At 42.0% G+C, this 17,015-nt stretch overlaps 1 protein-coding gene across 4 annotated transcripts in view; it reads left to right on the forward strand.

Moving 5' to 3' along the window:
- HMGB1 (high mobility group box 1) overlaps nucleotides 1–17,015 on the forward strand; it is a 130,053-nt gene that overhangs the window by 95,420 nt on the left and 17,618 nt on the right. The window contains exon 2 of one of the 4 annotated variants that reach the window (XM_081549287.1): nucleotides 844–950. The exons of the other annotated variants lie outside the window; for them this stretch is intronic. The gene's annotated coding sequence lies outside the window, so the exon portion shown is untranslated. The remainder of the gene's footprint in view (nucleotides 1–843; nucleotides 951–17,015) is intronic. 4 annotated transcript variants of the gene reach the window in all.

Consider the following 17,015-nt stretch of genomic DNA (forward strand, 5'->3'; position numbering starts at 1 on the left):
CTGAATGTTTTCTAATGAAGATATGTTTATGTATTATTATATATGTTTGGTCTGTGTTGTTCACTGCTATAACTGTGTCACCTTGAGCAGAACCTGCATATAGCAGAGGTTCAATAAATATTTGTTGAATGACTGGATAAATAAGTTACATTTCAAATATAAAAAAAAATGTGTACAATAACTTGATAGGTTTGTGTATAGCTCTTGCAAATTTGCTAATTTTAAAACTCCATTTCCAAGACATGTTTATGAAAGTGATGCTTTTCAGTAGTTGAAGAACTATTCTTGGAATACTCTGAATGGGACCTGGCTTATAAAATTGGGGCTCTGAATTTGGGTTTTGGCTGCAGAAATTGACTGTGAAAGGAGTTTATACAGTGTATCTTTTAATCAATCTTTTATAAAGCAGGTACAATAATTTATCTTTCTTATCCAGTGTAAGAAAATAGGTGCTCTAACTGAGGAACTATTTAAATTCTGATTTTATTTGTATTCATATTGCCTTTAAATTACCTGATTGAAGTTTTTTTTAAACAATAGTGGAAATAAGTCTATTGGTAGTTTTCAATCTAGGTTAAAATCTGTATATGAGCTTCCCTCTTCCTGATAAACTCGTTTTATGTATATTAAGGTAAATACTTGTCGACAGATAAAATGCTAGAATAATATTGTCTATATTAGTGTTTAAACATAGTTACTAATCATCTTGTGATTATTTACAGTATTCAACTTTTTTTTTGCTGTTTGCTGAAATGGAAGTTATTTGCTATTTTTATGTGTTACATTTAGAAATACATGAAATAATAATATTGTGATTTTAATCTTATCTTTCCCCTAACTTAGAGGTTCCTAAACCTTTTGGAGGCCACAAACCCTTTAAGGAGCTGACGAAAATGATGAACCTTTGCACTAGAAAAATGTACACATTTGAAGAGGATTTCAAACCTCAGGTTAATAGCTCTAAGTCATTAAAATGCATGGAGATTTTCATAGATATTTTCACATCCATATGTTTAACTTAAAAGCATGTAATTTGACCAAGGCTCCTAGCTTTTGTACTGATGGAGACTTTCACGTTTAACCTGTGTCTCTTTAAACCATCAAATTCCTTTATTAGAATATCATTCTTGCTTCTCAAGGTATAAGGTGCTCAGGTGACACTAGGATGATTGGCACATGGACTGCAGGTTCACTTACCAAACCCCAGTGGCTTGGGGCAGAATTCTGAGTTCTTCGGATAAATTCACTACATAATTATTTAAAGGTGATATAACTAAAGGATTGGGCATCCCTAGTGGCACAGTGGTAAAGAATCCACCTGCCAATGCAAGAGACCCAGCTCAATTCCTGGGTCGGAAAGATCCCCCAGAGAAGGAAATGGCTACCCACTCCAGTATTCTTGCCTGGGAAGTCCTATGGACAGAGGAGCCTGGCAGGCTGTAGCCCATGGGGTCACATGGACTGAGCGACTGAACAACAACAACTAAAGGACTGACTTCTCGAGATTCCATTCCACTGAGAAGTTCAAGATTAGCAATGACGGCTTTTAAAGAAGAGGCAGTTTCCAATTAATTAAGGCTTATTTCTCTACTTAGTGCCTCTGTGAGGACAAGAGAAGGGAATTGTGGTTTCTGAGTGTGGTTTGGGGGATGCTCCTTGTAATGGAAAGGTCAGTCCCGGGACAGACCACGAGGCTGAGTGAAAGACAGCGATACTGAGAGAAACTCAGTGTGAAACAAGAAAAGAGAAAGGGAGAAGATACTGAATTAAGGATTGAGGATGGGTGAGAGCTGCAGTTCTTGAGCATGAGAGACTTCCTGGTGAAGAGCCACCCAGAGTGGAGATCAGAGACTCGACGGGCCCCTCTCAGACCTAAGCACCTGCCGTTCAGTTATAATTAGTGGGAAGAGCAAGAGGTGGGGGTGATTTTTGACCCCAACTTCAGGGCAAAGAATTTGCTGGTTTCCTACACTAAGAAATTGTCCCTAAGGGGATAGAGTGAGCAATGCCAGTCTCACAGAGGAAACCACACCAGCAACCTCCACAGTTCCCCCAACAGGTGTTACTCCTCTCCAGTCTCTCCCACTCCTGCTGGATCCCAGTACGATAAAGAACAGTACGATGATGCGTGCTCAGTCGTGTCCAACTCTTTGTCACCCCATGGACTGTAGCCCACCAGGCTCCTCTGTCCATGGGATTCTCCAAGAAGAATACTGGAGTGGGTTGCCATTTCTTCCTCCAGAAGATCTTCCTGACCCAAAGATTGCACCCATATCTCCTGCATTGGCAAGCAGATTCTCTACCACTGAGCCACCTGGGAAGCCCCAAGGAGCAGTATACAAGAAGATAAATTCCCAATGAAGACCGTTAAATTTGTTCAACTCAAAGTCTTTATTGACCTTAGGAGGATATAATTTTTCAGGTTAATGAAAACAGCATTAAGTGGTGAATCCAAGGAAGGAAAAAATGTTGAATAATCATTTGAGGTGTTCGGATGGGCAGTGAAAAAAAAGATGGATTGTTATAGAGGTATTGAACAAATATGTTTTCCATATTGGAGTGTCCTGGTTGTATGTACAGAAGGAAAGGGAAAAGCCAATGGATACAACCTGGGGATAATTTTGAAAAAAGAAGAGTTGACCGAGGACCTTATGGGCCCTGTCTGGCATTGAAGGGAAAGAAGGCTGAATGACACAGAGGGGATGATTTTCCTGTGTGGAGGAATATTAGCTCTGAATTGCTAAAGGAGGCTCTGAGAATAACAAGAGTGCTGGTGGTGTGTATGTTAAGAGGGTGAGGGTCTCTGATCTGATGGAAGGAATGTATGTATGGAGGAATGTTCAATGACCATCATCCTGAAGTTGACTATAGGAGAAAAAAGTACCAAAACTTGTTCAGCTGTCTTTCCTTTTAAATGACTTGAAGTTTTAAGGAAATTGCCTGGAAAAACAATCCTTGTCCTCACCCATTGAATATATTGTACTTTACTTTAGAAAATCTAACAACAAACATGCAACGAAAGTTTCTTTTATGAAGAATCTACATAGAAAAAGCCAAGATAAGAAACTGGTTTCTTTTTTTCTTTTTCTTTTTTTTTGGCCACACTGCACAGCATACAGGATTTTAGTTCCCTGACTAGGGATGGAACCCATGCCCCCTGCAGTGGAAGCCCAAAGTTTTAACCACTGAACTGCCAGGGAAGTCCCCAAGAGACTGGTTTCTTGATCCATTTCCCTGCGTATTTTTTTGTAAGGCTTTTACTTGATGCTCAACATCTGAACTGCCAGGAACTTTAACATAAATGCATTTCCTGGATATATGTGTTCTACAGCAATTGCCAACATGTCCTGCTTCTAATCACTCACCACAAGTGCCCAGTAGCTATCAGGGGTAGAACTGATGGGAGAAGGAGGAGGCCGGGTGTCAGATTGTGTGTCGAGGCAGAATGTTGAACAGGCGGTTACTTCTTAGGGAATAGAGTTGGTAGGTAACTGATAGGAGGCCTTGAAGGGAGGAGTGGGTGCGGAGATGGCTTCCGTTTGCTATCAGGGGCGGTAAACACTTAATAACTTGGCCTAATCGACAAGGACTTGATTCTCTCCTATCTTCCACTCTCACCCTCCTCCTCCTTTTAGCCACCCCTTCTTCAGATGCCTGATGGTGTCAATAGAATTTGTTGTTGTCGTTCAGCCACTCAGTCATGTCTGACTCTTTGCGTGGAGTGCAGCACTCCAAGGCTTCCCTGTCCATCACCAACTCCTGGAGTTTGCTCAAACTCATTTTCATTGAGTCAGTGATGCCATCCAACCGTCTCATATTCTGTCATTCCCTTCTCCTCCTGCCTTCTATCTTTCCCAGCATCAGGGTCTTTTCCAATGAGTCCTTAGAATTTACGTGGGAAAAAAAAAAAACCCTCTGAATATTTGAATATACTACAAGTTAACATATTCAACTTTGGAGCTAAAAAGGTTAGTGGCACATCAGGCTACATTACAATAGTAGAGGCGCAGAAGAAAGGAACCAGTAACTGATCTGCCATCTATATGGAAGACCATATACTGTCCTAGGCATCCCATTTTAAGAGGGACACTGACCACTTTTGGATCACAAGCAGAAAAGAATAGCTAGGACCACCGTATTTTTAAAAATATTTTATTTGTTTATTTGGCTGCGCCAGGTCTTAGTTGGAACACATGGGGAATCTTTGATCTTCATTACAGCATGTGGTACTTCAGTTGCGACATGTGGGCTCTAATTCCCTGACCAGGGATCAAACCCAAGGCCTCTACATTGGGATCATGGAGTCTTAGCCACTGGACCTCCAGGGAAGTCCCAGAATAATGATTTTGAGACCCACTCACATTATATCATGGGCTTCCCTGGTGGCTCAGGTGGTAAAGAATCCACCTGCAATGCAGGAGACCTGGATTCGATCCCTGGGTTGGGAAGATACCCTGGAGAAGGGAACAACTGGAGAATCCCATGGACTACAGTCTATGGGGTCACAAACAGTTGGACATGACTGAGCGACTTTCACTTCACATGTTATATCATACAGATATAGACCCTCTCATGTCTGTATCAGTAGTTATTCCTTTTTATTACTAACTGATGCTCTACTGTATAGATATTTCACAACTTGTTTATCCATTTATTAGTTATTCGACATTTGGTATGTTTCTACTTTTTGGCTATTGCAAATAAAGCTACTGTAACTATTCCAGTGAAGTCTGTGTAGACACCAATTTTTGTTTCTTTTGGGAACATACCTAGGAATGAAATGACAAGGTTAAATGGTAGGTGTGCATTTACTGTTTTAAGAAACTCTTAGTTTTCCAAAGTGAAGTACCGTTTTACATTCTTACCAGCAGTTGTTCCATATCTTCATCAACACTTGGTGTTGTCATTTTTTTTAACATTAGCCATTCTAATTGCATGTAGTGGTATCTCACTGTGGTTTTAATTTGTACTTACCTGATGACTCATGACGTGGACCACCTTTTCACATGCTTATCAGACATTCAGATAACTTCTTTTCTGACGTGTCTGTTCAGATCTTTGCACATTTTAAAAATTGCCTTGGTTGTCTTCTTACTGAGCTGTAATAGTTTTTTGTATATTTTGGGCACCAGTCCTTTATCAAATGTATGTATTATAAATATTTTCCCAATCTGTGCCTTATCTTTTCATTTTTCTTAAGAGTTTCTTTCTAAGAGCAAATTTTAAAGTTTTGATGAAGTTCAATTTATCAATTTTCTTTTGTATGAATGTTTGTTTTTGTATCCTAAGACACTGTTGCCTCCTTCAAAAAGGAATAGATCTTTTTTTCCTCTGATTAACTCTAAGCTTTTTCTAGTTTTGTTGTTATTTAGTCGCTAAGTCATATCAGACTCTTCTGTGACCCCATGAGTTTTGCATTTAGGTTTATCATTTATTTTGAGTTAATTCTTATGTACTATGTGACATAAGGGTCAATGTCCATTTTCCCCCAATGGGTTTGGAGTTGTTCCAGCAGAATCTGTTGAAAAGATTTTCCTTTCTCCCTTTGAGTTGTCTCACCGCCGTTGTTGGAAATCAGTTAACCGTATACATACATGTGGGTCTGGAGTCTGTTCTGTTCAAGGTGGAAGTATCTAATGAGATGTTTGAAATAGAAAATTGAAGCTATTTCATTGTTTTCTTTTTTGTTTTGTTTTTTGCTGAATATCAGCAATATATCTTAGCCCTGCACATAGAGAAAAGCATTTCTCTTCAGGAAAGCCTACCTACCACCGTCTAGTTTGCTCATCCATTCTTAAATTCTAGATTGAAATACATATCTCATAGACATAGGGCTAGAATCATAGACAAGTCCTACAATTATAAAGCAAAGGAAAATATGAAAACTTGGGTTTAAACTTGGACAAACGCACAGTGGCACCAAGTATTTGGGTTCCCTAATTGTATACTAAACTTATTCATGTGTTATTTCTATGGAAAAAAATTATAGGAGAAAGAAGTGAAAATTCTGGAAGACAGTTTAAGAGTCTGGGAGCTGTCTCTGCAAAGACAATCAGGAAATCTGGATGTCAGCAGACCACTCAGCTTTTTCTTGCTCCTATTCATACCTTATAGAGTCACCTTCCAGGGCACCAGTGTCACTGGCCATGTGTTCCTGGCATTGGCGCAAGTGTGCAGGCCTTTCTAGAGTCCAAGAAAAGCAAATTTTTCACAGAGATGGAATTAACCACCATCTGAGAATGGTGCTTGTCCCACCTCCTAGAGGTTCAAGAAATACTTTTTGTTATCCAGAGGTTCTCTCTTATTTCCTTCTGTTTATCTAGGTATCAAGACCTGAGCAAAGAAGGAAATGGTCCAAAATATTAACTTCATTATAAACAAGAATTTTGAATAAATATGAGGGCAATAGTGAAGACAGAAGAGACTATGAAATTCAGTGTTAGTGGCTCATTTACAAGGAGAGAAGGATTTGTTGAAGAACATGGATTCAGAAGTGTGTGAGCCAGTGGATGCTGGCGATGTAAGTTCATATTCTGATTTTGACACAAACCTTAGAAATGTTCACCTCTGTCCCTTAATGAGAGCTACAGGTGCTATTATCAGAATGACATAATATCTGCTTCAGTTCAGTCTCTCAGTTGTGTCTGACTCTTTGCTACCCCATGGACTGCAGCATGCCAGGCTTTCCTGTCCATCACTAACTCCCGGAGCTTGCTCAAACTCATGTCCATCAAGTCAGTGACCCTATAGAACCATCTCATCCTCTGTTGTCGCCTTCTCCTGCCTTCGGCCTTTCCCAGCATCAGGGTCTTTTCCAATGAGTCACTTCTTTGCATCCAGTGGCCAAAGTATTGGAGCTTCAGCTTCAACATCAGTCCTTCCAATGAATATTCAGGACTGATTTCCTTTAGGATTGACTGGTTTGATCTCCTTGCAGTCCAAGGGACTCTCAAGAGTCTTCTCCAACACCACAGTTCAAAAGCATCAATTCTTCATCACTCAGCTTTCTTTATGGTCCAACTCTCACATCTACTCATGACTACCGGAAAAACCATAGCTTTTACTATATGGACCTTTGTCACCGAAGTAATGTCTTTGCTTTTTAATTTGCTGTCTAGGTTGGTCATATCTTTTCTTCCAAGGAGCAAGCGTCTTTTAATTTCATGGCTGCAGTCACCACCTGCAGTGATATTTGGAGCCCAAGAAAAGAAAGCCTCTCACTGTTTCCATTGTTTCCCCCACCTATATGCCATGAAGTGATGGGACCAGATGCCATGATCTTCGTTTTTTGAATTTTGAGTTTTAAGCCAGCTTTTTCACTTTTCTCTTTCACTTGGATCAAGAGGCTCTTTAGTTCCTCTTCACTTTCTGCCATAAGGGTGCTGTCATCTGAATATCTGGGGTTATTGATATTTCCCTTTGCAGTCTTGATTCTAGCTTATGCTTCATCTAGTCTGGCATTTCGCATGATGTACTCTGCATAGAAGTTAAATAATCAGGGTGACAATATACAGCCTTGACATACTCCTTTCCTGATTTGGAACCAGTCTGTTGTTCCACGTACAGTTCTAACTGTTGCTTCTTGACCTGCATACAGATTTCTCAGGAGGCAGGTCAGGTGGGATGATATTCCCATCTCTCTAAGAATTTTCCACAGTTTGTTGTGATCCACACAGTCAAAGGCTTTGGCGTAGTCAATAAAACAGAAGTAGATGTTTTCTTGGAACTCTCTTGCTTTTTGATGATCCAGCAGATGTTGGCAATTTGATCTCTGGTTCCTCTGCCTTTTCTATCCAGCTTGAACATCTGGAAGCTCTTGGTTCATATACTGTTGAAGCCTGGCTTGGAGATTTGAGCATTACTTTGCTAGCGTGTGAGATGAGTGCAATTGTGTGGTAGTTTGAGCATTCTTTGGCATTGCCTTTCTTTGGGATTGGAATGAAAACTGACCTTTTCCAGTCCTGTGGCCACTGCTGAGTTTTCCAAATTTGCTGGCATATTGAGTGCAGCACTTTCACAGCATCATCTTTCAGGATTTGAAATAGCTCAACTGGAATTCCATCACCTCCACTAGCTTTGTTTGCAGTGATGCTTGCCAAGGCCCATTTGACTTTGCACTCCAGGATGTCTGGCTCTAGGTAAGTGATCACATGATCGTGGTTATCAGGGTCATTAAGATCTTTTTTGTATAGTTCTTCTGTGTATTCTTGCCACTTCGTCTTAATATCTTCTGCTTCTGTTAGGTCTGTACTATTTCTGTCCTTAATTGTGCCCATCTTTGCATGAAATGTTCCCTTAGTATCTCTAATTTTCTTGAAGAAATCTCAAGTCTTTTCCATTCTGTTGTTTTCCTCTGTTTCTTTGCATTGATCATTTAGGAAGGCTTTCTTATCTCTCCTTGTTATTCTTTGGAACTCTGTGTTCAGATGGATATATCTGTCCTTTCCTCCTTTGCCTTCTGCTTCTCTTCTTTTCTCAGCTATTTGTAAGGCCTCCTCAGACAACCATTTTGCCTTTTTGCATTTCTTTTTCTTGGGGATGGTTTTGATCATGGCCTCCAGTACAATGTCACGAACCTCCATCCATAGTTCTTCAGGCACTCTATCAGATCTAATTCTGTGGATCTATTTGTCACTTCCACTGTATAATCGTAAGGGATTTGATTTAGGTCTTACCTGAATGGTCTGAAGGTTATGACCAACCTAGATAGCATATTTAAAAGCAAAGACATTACTTTGCCAACAAAGGTCCATCTAGTCAAGGCTATGGTTTTTCCAGTGGTCATGTATGGATGTGAGAGTTGGACAGTGAAGAAAGCTGAGCACCAAAGAATTGATGCTTTTGAACTGTGGTGCTGGAGAAGACTCTTGAGAGTCCCTTGGACTGCAAGAATATCCAACCAGTCCATCCTAAAGGAGATCAATCCTGGGTGTTCATTGGAAGGACTGATGTTGAAGCTGAAACTCCAATACTTTGGCCACCTCATGCGAAGAGTTGACTCATTGGAAAAGACCCTAATGCTGGGAAGGAGTGAGGGCAAGAGGAGAAGGGGACGACAGAGGATGAGATGGTTGGATGGCATCACCGACTCGATGGACATGGGTTTGGGTAAACTCCGGGAGTTGGTGATGGACAGGGAGACCTGGCGTGCTGCGATTCATGGGGTCACAAAGAGTCAGACACAACTGAGCGACTGAACTGAACTGAATGGTCTGAGAAGAAGGGGACAACAGAGGATGAGATGGTTGGATGGCATCACCGACTCAATAAACATGAGTTTGAGTAAACTCCGAGAGTTGGTGATGGACAGGGAGGCCTGGCGTGCTGCAGTCCATGGGGTTCCAAACAGTCCGACATGACTGAGTGATTGAACTAAACTGAACTAAACTGAACTGAATGGTCTAGTGGTTTTCCGTACTTTCTTCAATTTAAGTCTGAATTTGGCAATAAGGAGTTCATGATCTGAGCCACAGTCAGCTCCCAGTTTTGTTTTTGCTGACTACTCAATATCTGCTTAACTATGTTTATATAATAATGAGTAAATTAAAAAACATATTCTAGGGGCTTCCCTAGAGGCTCAGTGGTAAAGAATCCCCTTGCCAATGCAGGAGACATGGGTTCAGTCCCTGGTCTGGGACGATCCCACATGCAGTGGAGCAACTTAAGCCCATATGCCGCAACTACTGAGCCTGTGCTCTAGAGCCCAGAAGCCACAACTGCTGAGCCCACGTGCACAACTTCTGAAGCCCAAGCACCCTAGAGCCCGTGCTCCACAACAGGAGAAGCCATCACAGCGAGAAGCCCACACACCACAAGTAGAGAGCAGTCTCTGCTCACCACAACTAGAGAAAAGCCTGCGCAGCAACGAAGACCCAGCACAGCAAAAATAAATAAAATTAATATATATTCTAGACAAATCCTTTTCCACTTATACATGCAGTGTTTTTTGCTTTTACAACTTAAAATTTTGACCCTGTTTCCACCAGTACAAACTGCACCTTCTTGGTAAGAAAAATAGTCACCTCAAGAACTAATCTTGTGTTCTTCAACAGGAGTTTTTGAAAGTGTCTGAAATTAAAGTTACAGGGTTTTGAACTGCTGAGTTAATGATCTTGTTGAAGGAAGAGTGTCAAATGCACCAGTTGCTAAGCCTGCTCCCTAAGGTCTCTCAGAAATGTATTCAGACTCTATGGCAATAAACAGAAAAACAAGTTTTTCCCCCAAATTTTGTGTTTTTAAGTACTTGCTGTGGCAAATATTTGCACTGAATATTCATGTTTAAGCTCTAGTGTAATTATTTGAATTCAGGTTCTCAGGCTGTTATCTATTTATCTGCAGATGTATGTTTGTGTGTCTGTGTATACATGTGTAAGATGGCACAAGTCAGCTTTAAGTTATCTATAACTATGAAAGCTGTTGGCTGTCTGAAATCATGTTAAGCCAGTGGATGCCTTTTAAACACTGTCTACTCATTATTAGTTCTTAATTTTACTACTTTGGGCCTTTTGAGTCCGAAACTTTTTATAGTCTTCACCAGAGCAGCAATTCTGATCCACTTCTTAGTGATGTTGCAATAATTAGCTTAGCATGGCAACCCATTCCAGTATTCTTGCCTGGGAAATCCCACGGACAGAAGAGCCTGGCGGACTACAATCCGTGTGGTTGCAAAAGAGTTGGACATGACTTAGTGACTAAACAACTAAATTAGAAAATAAAAATAATGCTGTTAAGCATTTGTCTTTGTTTTGTTTAGAGTGATATTTTCCAGTTTTATTTCATTTTTATTAGTTAAAGTTTACCAGAAGTAGATGTAATTGCTTCTATCTTGGACACCAACTAATATATAAATATAAAGTTTGTACGACCACCTGGCATATTTGTTTGGGTCCAAGGTCTGGATCCAACAATTCTGTAGCTCTTTAAAGACTTTGGCAAAGTGCTTTTTTAAGTGCAGGCCATTCTATTTAGCCGATAAAGAATTTGTTTGAAAATAATTCCCTGCTTCTAGAACTAACAGAATAATTTTTTTCCTTTAATTAGTATTTTAGAATTTTTTTTTTAACGAATGCCAAATGCAATGTGAGCTCAAGTTTTTTAGTTCAGTTCTAAACTTAGAACCCGTGATTTTCAAGTGGGTTCTAAATTTGGCGAAAATGTCTTCTCTCTGCCATAGTAGCTGGTGTTTTCCCATTCTTAACAGTTCGTGCATCTTATTTTCTAAGCAAGCAGTGCTGTCTTTCTTCACTTTTTAATAATTTTTTCCATTTTCTCTTTGTGGAATACCATATGTGATGCAACCTTTTTAGACCATTAAATAAAATAGATATGGCAACTTTTGGAAAAAAAAAAAATGGAGCAAGAGGGTGAATGGTGAGGAAAAAGGTAATTTAGCTTCTTTCTTACAATGAAAAGATAAATACCTTATGTCTCAGATATTTCATTATAAAAAGTTTATATATAGGTTGTTCGAAATCACCAAGTCAGAATTCAGTTGGAATACTTTTTTTTTTTTCTGCAAATGTCTGCATAAATCCACGTGAGTCCCTGCCCCTTCCAGAGAAAAATGTGGGATAAAAGAGCATTCCTATTTGGTCATCACCCCCAGAAGCATGTCCAGCAAAGCTAACTCCTGTGGTCTGCTCTTTGCTGAATATTTAATCCCACTCCTCACAGGTTAAGACACAGAGGTAAAATGCTAAACTCAAACCTCACTGTGGGCCTGGCGAGCCAGTAGTGCTGGCCTCTGGGAGGTAGAGGTTATTAGTAGACTGGTACATAGTTGAAAAGAGCTTACCTGGTGGCTCAGCGGTAAAAAATCCACCTGCAATGCAGGAGACACAGGAGATGAGGTTTCAGTCCCTGGGTCAGGAAGATTCCCTGGAGGAGGGCATGGCAACCCACTCCAGTAGTCTTGCCTGGAGAATCCATGAACAGAGGAGTCTGGTGGGCTACAGTCCACGGGGTCGCAGAGTTGGACACGACTGAAGTGACTAAGCACGCATACACGCACATAGTTGAAAACAGTCACTTCCTCGTCCTGCAAGGTGTTAGAGGGAAGAATGCCATGATCTCTGCCCCCAAACAGGTGCCCACATGTCTCTCACCTGCATTTATCTGTCCTCCAGCTCCATGCTCAGATCTTTCTCTTTGATCATTCCTGGTATTCCTTACTTCTCCCATTAGAACATCTTTTCGTTAACATAAGATGGACTAGGAGAAGGAAGACCAGCTTGAATAAAAAGGTGAAACATTTGGGGTTCTTTTTTTCTCTGCTGAGACAAACTTTCGGAAACTGATCCCTCAGCTGCATACCTCTGCCGAAGAAGTATGTATCTGTTCAAGCAGCTTCCTTTCCTTCCCACAAGCATGTTGTTTGCACACTTGTACACATCACCCCAGGCTTCCCTGGTGGCTCAGTGGTAAAGAATCCGCCTGCCAACGCAGGAGACATGAATTCGATCCCTGGGTCGGGGAAGATCCCCTGGAAGAGGAAATGGCAACCCACGCCAGTGTTCTTGCCTGGGAAATCCCATGGACAGAGGAGCCTGGCAGGCAACCGTCCGTGGGGTTGCAAAGAATCAGACATGACTTAGCGACCAAACAACAACAAAGGCGTCACCTCAGCCCAGAAGGACTAGGTTGAAGCTAGCTCCTTCACACCTCCCAGGTCTTCCCTACACATCTTGGCAAACAGGCATCTCGCTGGCTCGCTCGGATCCCTCTGGTCCTCATGTCTTCTCTGCTCAGAAGGAAAAACCATCAGATCCTTTCTAGCAGGAGGCGGCAGCCAACTTCAAGAGAGCAGCCCTGACGGTCTAGTCCAACAGGTTTCCCCACTTTATTTTCTCTTGCTTCTGCAGTGCCAAGAGGGGAGGACTGGAATACCTCAGATACTTCCCGCTCTGAGCCTTCCTGGGTTCCAAGCATACTGACCACCAGGCTCCCAGCAGACACAGCAGTCGGATTTCTTGGGATGTTTGGCCCTCGTATCGTCCATACCACTTCCACTGGCACCTGTCTGCCCTCCCCACCCGGCAAGTGCTGGTAGAATTCCACTGACCTCAGCATTCCTGGAGGGGCTGGCATTGGCCTGGACGGGAATGCAGCAGTGGGAAGCAGCCTGGGCACTGCCCCGGTGGACAGTGTGTCGTCGTTCAAGTTCAGAGGATAGGTGCTCTGAGTGAGAAAGCCAGATGGGTTTAGCTCAGCAGGTCACCCAGGCCAGTCTCCTGCCTCCAGCAGTGGCATAAAGGGCTATTTTGTGAGAAAACATTGTTGCACTCTACCATGTCAGCCTCCAACATTGAGGGTTACTGCACACGCGATTCTGGTTTTCCTTAACAGTACATTATTTATCGGGCCTTGTCTCCAACTTCTCTAATACTTTGGGTCTCAATCATCCGTCACAGTCTTTTTGTATTAAATCAAGAAAAGAGCATGAGCTAGGCTGAGAGTCAGGAGGCGTGGGTTCTTTCTGTTGCTCTGCCATAACAGAATGTTATGACCTTGGCCTTCTCTGGACCTTCATTTAAAACACGGGGCTGATTACAACCGTGTTCTAAAACTCCATGACTCTTCTTTAAACTACTACTTAATAGTACAGTAAGTAGAAAATAGCACTTAAAATAATATCGTATGACACTTTCCACCCACAATTGTCCCTACCTCTCACTTTGATTCAACCTTAAGGCAATACCGCCGTTTCTAGGTGTGTAGGGTTACCCTACTGTGCGTTTTGTGACTGAATTTCCTGTATCGTACTCCTCCTTTACTCTTTAGCTCTACTGATTACAAATCTGTCTTTTCTTCTTTTTATAAGTCCACCTTTATAAACTCGAAGTGCTCTTGATTATTTTTGTTACCCATCTCCAGACAGACCTCGGCCCTGAAGGAAGTAGTGTATACTCAAGGCAGGGTAGCGAGTTTTCTGTTTACCCTACAGCTTTGTGATGGCCGCAGCTCACTGAGTCTGTGTCTTTGGGGGACTGCCCACAGTCTACCCCAAGATGCCTTTTCTGTGTTATAGATAGGAGTTCAGAGCCCATCACCTTATAAATACATTTGAAACTTTGCCCCCTGATATTTTCGTCTTTGCCACATGAATACATATGTCCCACTTTTTGCACAATCATGAGCTTCGTGAGATCTTTTGGCTGATTAATCCTCTTGGATCTTTATTACCTGGAAGAAGAGTCTTCTACAGAATCCAAGGTCATACCATATATTTCCACCTCCATGTCAGGTTTTTAAATATTGAAAAAAAAAAAAAAAAACCCTCTCATATTTATCCTGATCCCTGGGAGAGAGTTGCAAGGCTGGGGATGGAGAGTGAGGGGTGAGATGCAGATCCCACCTGAAGGATGTGAAAATTTAGCATTTTGTGTGTGTGTGTGTGTGTGTGTGTGTGTGTGTGTGTGTGAGTGATTCAAAGTTTTAATAGATTGTACTCCATTTATAGTGATTATGAAGTATTGGCTGCATTCTCTGTGCTGTACAATAGGTTCTTGTGGCTTTCTTATTTTATACAGAGTAGTTTGTGTTATTAGCATTTTGTTTTCATGTGAGTTTTGTTGTCGTTTAGCCGCTAAGCTGTGTCCTACTCTTTGTGACCTGTGGACTGTAGCCCACCAGGCTTCTTTGTCCATGGGATTTCGCAGGCAAGAATACTGAAGTGGGTTGCCGTTTTCTCCTCCAGGGGATCTTCCCAACTCCGATCGAACACAAGTCTTCTGCATCTCCTGCATTGGCGGGCAGATTCTTTAGCCACTGAGCCACCAGGGAAGCCTGAACGATACAGGAGTTGGTAGCAAAGTCATGATTAGACCCACGTCTCTTCATTACTTTCCCCACTCTGTTTAAGCATTTATTCATAGATTGAGTGGCTCCTCTAGGCCAAGCGCTCAGCTTGATGCCAAGAAACATGGTGAATAAAGCTCACCCTGCGCTTGAGGGGTTTGTAGACTAGAAGGCCACACGTGTGGGCAGTTACAGGCCTGGTGAGGATGCCAGAAGTGGCGTGGGCTCAGCGTGGGCACTAAGGGGAGGCTTCTGAGAGCAAGAGATGTCTAAGCTGAAAGTCAGGCAGGAGGTGGGCAGGCAGAGGGTCATCCTGATTGAGGGAATGGTGAGTGCCCAGGGAACAGTGGGAGCTTGGAGCGTCTGGCAGGAGGGAGCAGCAGACGCTGACTGTGACGCTCCGCTAAGACGTTTGAAGTTGCTCTTGAAGGGCAGTGGGACATCATAGAGGGATATCTTTTAAGTCAGGGAATACCATGATTATATTATCTTAATTACTTTAGAAAAATCACTTGGAGTTTTCTGAGGCTGAGGCCCAGAGATGTTAGGTAGTTAGAAACTGTTGGAATAAACCCAAGCAGGAGACCACAGCTTGAACTAAGATGGTGGTCTTCCAAAAGAGGGAAGCAGGTAGACCAGGGACATAGATGAAAGAGGTGGAGACCGTGGGACTTGATGATTTGTTGATTGTTGGGAGTTAGGGAGAGGGAGGAACCAAGGAGGAAATGGGTCTTTTTTGAGATTGTTGGGTTTGGGGTGCCAAAGCAGAGACTATAAGGAGACATCCACGCAGGATGTCATGTACAAGACTTGGACTTTGGAGCCAGAGAGGCTAACTGAGTCAGCCTAGGTGACCTTACCTTCCTCCTTTGTAAAATAAGGAAGTAGCAGCCACTCCAAGGAGTGGAGAATTATAAGGAAGTAAACCCATGGACAGAGGAGCCTGGAGGGCTACAGTCCATGGGGTTGCAAAGAGTCAGACATGACTGAACCACTTTCACATGCTACATACAAAGCATTTATGGTGCCTAGCAGATGTAAACGCCCAATAAATATTAGTTTCTGCCCCCTTCCCCCACCTACCATCCACAGACACTTTCAGCTGAACAACATGCCTTCTCACTCTGATGGAAGATGCTCCATGCTGCCCTTCCCTTTATTCTCTCAGTAACAAATGGATGGGTCCTTTTTGTGTTTTTTTTTTTTTAATTTCTTAGACAGGAGAGAGTAAAGGAGAGACCAGAGGAAGGAAAACGGATCTGATTAAACTTGGAAACTTTTCTAAGTGAAAGTTTTGCCTAGAAGAGCTCTTTCAAGTGTTTCACGTCTGTTCTTTCTCAGCTACAAATGTTAACCTAAGACTGTGACAATCGTATGTCTTTGGTAGCACATTTAAGACTAAGAATACTTGAACTGAGCTGGAACAGAGTAAGACAGTGGTTTCCTTTTCTTCACAGGCTCTCTTGGCTCCACCTGTCTGGTCTGTCCTTGAATCTTAGAGTTCGAAGCGATGATGTGGTCAGCATCTCAGTTTAGAAGAATGCAGGTCTTCTGCCTTGGGTCCTCTTCCAATCTTTTTGCTTTGGGAGATACGCATGTACATTCTTCTTATTGCACTGTGTGGATTTAGATAGCATCTAACCCATACATTTAGGGCTCACAACCCGCCTCGGGCCACGTTTCTTAGATGTTGGATAGATTCAGAAACATTTTAGAGTAGAACATTCTGGCACAGGCTTCTACTCTGGTAGGCTTCTCCCTTCCCCTCTTTGGCATTCTTCTGTTGCTCTAGCAGTTTTTCCTCTAATCTCATTTGTGTTCTTTTGCTCCATTAAAAAAAAAAAAAAAAAAAAACTTTGAAAAAGATAAGAGGCTCGCTTTTAACCATCAAAGAATTTATAGCCACGTAAAGATATTCTTTGAGTCTTCTAATTGTCCTTAAGAAACATATAGTTTTTGAAGACACCTTATTACCACATAATATTTAGGTCAGGATATATGTTTCTGGGCTTCCCTGGTGGCTCAGACGGTAAAGAATCTGTCTGCAATGAGGGAGACCCAGGTTTGATCCCTGGGTTGGGAAGATCTGCTGGAGGAGGAAATAGCTCCCCACACCAGTATTCTTGCCTAGGAAATCACATGGACAGAGGAGCATGGTGGGCTACAGTCTATGGGGTCACAGAGTCAGACATGACTGAGCGATTAACAGTTCATATACG

The sequence above is a fragment of the Giraffa tippelskirchi genome, chromosome 12 (genome assembly GCF_054371585.1).
Source record: "Giraffa tippelskirchi isolate mGirTip1 chromosome 12, T2T-mGirTip1v1.2.pri, whole genome shotgun sequence".
NCBI classification, from domain to species: domain Eukaryota; kingdom Metazoa; phylum Chordata; class Mammalia; order Artiodactyla; family Giraffidae; genus Giraffa; species Giraffa tippelskirchi.